The following is a 2,529-nucleotide window of genomic DNA, read 5'->3' as shown; positions in this document are numbered from 1 at the left end:
CCACACAGCCACACACCACACACATCCCCCCATACCATACACACACCACACCACACAACACACACACTGCACTCCAGCCTGGGTGACAGAACAAGACTCCATCTTGGGGGGAAAAAAAAGTTGAGGCTTTGGCGGATGTGATGGCTCACGCCTGTAATCTCAGTACTTTGGGAGGCTGAGGCAGGTAGATTGTGTAGGCTCAGGAGGTCAAGGCTGCAGTGAGCTGTGATTGTGTCACAGCACTCCAGTCTGGGTGACAGAGCAAGACCCTGTCTCAATAAAAACTAAAAAAATAAAATTGAGGCTTTAATAAAGACTGTAACTTGGTAAAGATCAAACAAGTAGTAGGTAGTAACACCAAAATTTAAATGCAAGTCTTGGCCAGGCACAGTGGCTCACACCTGTAATGCCAGCACTTTGGGAGGCCAAGATGGCCAGATCATTTGAGGTCAGGAGTTCAAGACCAGCCTGGCCAACATGGTAAAATCTTGTCTCTACTAAAAAATACAAAATTTAGCTGGGTGTGGTGGCACGTGCTCGTAATTCCAGCTACTCAGGAGGCTGAGGCAGGAAAATCGCTTGAACCCAGGAGGTGGAGGTTGCAGTGAGCTGAGATTGCGCCATTGCACTCCAGCCTGGGTGACATAGCAAGATTCCATCTCTAAATAAATAAATAAATGCAGTCTTCTGGTCTTCAAAGCACACTCTCATTTCATTATGATTCACCACCAACATATAGATTTTTTGAGACAAAGGTCTAAGGCTCAACAACCTCACAGTTCCTTGACTCCCCATTGCCCTGCCCTCCTCCTCTCTTTAACCCAGACACCCTTCCTCCCCCAGCTGCTCCACAGCCAATGGAGAGAAAGACAGCATCACCCTTATCTCCATGAAGAACATCAACATGAATAATGGCAAACAAAGTCTCTCAGCAGAGAAGGTACGTTTTTTCTGTTTCCTGCCTTCCTTCCCCAAATTCACCTTTCCCCTCCTCCTCCTTTCAGGCGAGAAAGGAGATACTTTCAAAGACCCTGGCTCTTCTCCCCTCTTCTCTACCCTGCCACTCCTAAGAAGTTCACTCTTCCCCATTATGCATTTATTTTGCAGGTTCTTTAAAAGCAACTTTGGGACCCCATGAGTCCAAGGATGATGCAGCTGCCCTGTGACTACAAGGAGGAAGAGATGGAATTAGTAGAGGCAATGAACCACATGTAAATTATTTTATTGTTTCATGTCTGCTCCCAGATCTAAAGGACACTAGCATTGCCCCAGATCTGGGAGCAAGCTACCAATGGGGGAGACACTTTCCTATATGGACAACTGCTGTGGAAATACTGCCTGCTTCCCCCACCTTCTCAGAGCCACAAGAAAGAGGAGGTGACAGAGCGAGAGCAAGGAAAGTGACGAAGTGGATTGATCCTTTCTACTTTGCATTAAAATTGTTTTCTAGCCTGCAGTCTAATTACTTTTAAGGTCTATGCTCCCATGCACATTTCTTAACAGAATGTTCTAGCAGCTTTTGGGCCTTCTTTCCAAGGCCAGACATACATGCAGGTTTCTGCCCCTATGGGGAGCTCTCTGAGAAACCTGGATGGTGGATAGAAGGGACTTTGTGTCAGGTTTTATCAGGTTCACCTGGGTGTTGTTGTTGTCGCTTTTGTTTTTTTTTCTTCAGAAGGAGTCTCACTCTGTCTCCCAGGCTAGAGTGCGGTGGTGCAGTCTTGGCTCACCACAACCTCTGCCTCCCGAGGGTTCAAGTGATTCTCCTGGTTCAGCCTCCCAAGTAGCTGGAGCTACAAGTGTGTGCCATCATGCCTGGCTAATTTTTGTACTTTTTTAGTAGAGATGGGGTTTTACCATGTTGGTCACGCTGGTCTCGAACTCCTGACCTCAAGTGATCCACCCGCCTCGGCCTCCTAAACTGCTGGGATTACAGGTGTGAGCCACCACACCCAGTCATTGTTTTTTTGGCTTGTTTGTTTGTTTTCTTCTTCTTTATACTAGCCCTGCTAAAGCAAAGCCTCAAAAAGTTAGCTAAAAGCTCAAAGTTGCTCCTCTCCACAGGAATCTTTAGTAAAAGGTGAAAGATTTGTATGATCTGAAGAGAAACCAGAGTATCACCTGGTTTATTTTTATTAGTAGGGTTGAGGCGACTGACTAACCACTCTAATAGAGGAGAGAAACGAGGGACTGTAAACAGTGACCAGTCATCACCAAGAAAGAAGTTTTGACTAGGAAACGCCAATGGAGAGAGGTGAATGAGATGAGGGCCAATGTCCTCTGCCTGCCCCCAGGTAGACATGCATCACTTTGGTCTTAGCTATGGGATGAACACTGGGAAGATTTGCGGTGAAGATAGGTCTGTGACTTCATCAACACAAACCCCACCCACTTTACCCCATACAACAGTTATTTGTGTCCTAGATATAGAATAAAAGATTGTAGAAATACTGGAAAGTCATTTAAAGAGAAGGAGGAGAAGAAAGGAGGTGTCTGCTTTCTTAGTCTTAGTCATGTCTACCATGACAC

At 45.9% G+C, this 2,529-nt stretch overlaps 1 non-coding gene across 1 annotated transcript; it reads right to left on the bottom strand.

The window, feature by feature from the left end:
- Positions 1 to 2,002: 2,002 nt before the first annotated feature.
- On the bottom strand, positions 2,003 to 2,118 carry LOC111530921. Its single transcript, XR_002728056.1, has one exon. It is a non-coding gene; the product is annotated as a U5 spliceosomal RNA (small nuclear RNA).
- Between the last annotated feature and the right edge of the window lie 411 nt (positions 2,119 to 2,529).

The sequence above is a fragment of the Piliocolobus tephrosceles genome, unplaced genomic scaffold (genome assembly GCF_002776525.5).
Source record: "Piliocolobus tephrosceles isolate RC106 unplaced genomic scaffold, ASM277652v3 unscaffolded_19215, whole genome shotgun sequence".
Taxonomy (NCBI): Eukaryota; Metazoa; Chordata; class Mammalia; order Primates; family Cercopithecidae; genus Piliocolobus; species Piliocolobus tephrosceles.
Note: the sequence above shows the minus strand (reverse complement) of the source record. Positions and strands in the feature narration are given on the sequence as shown.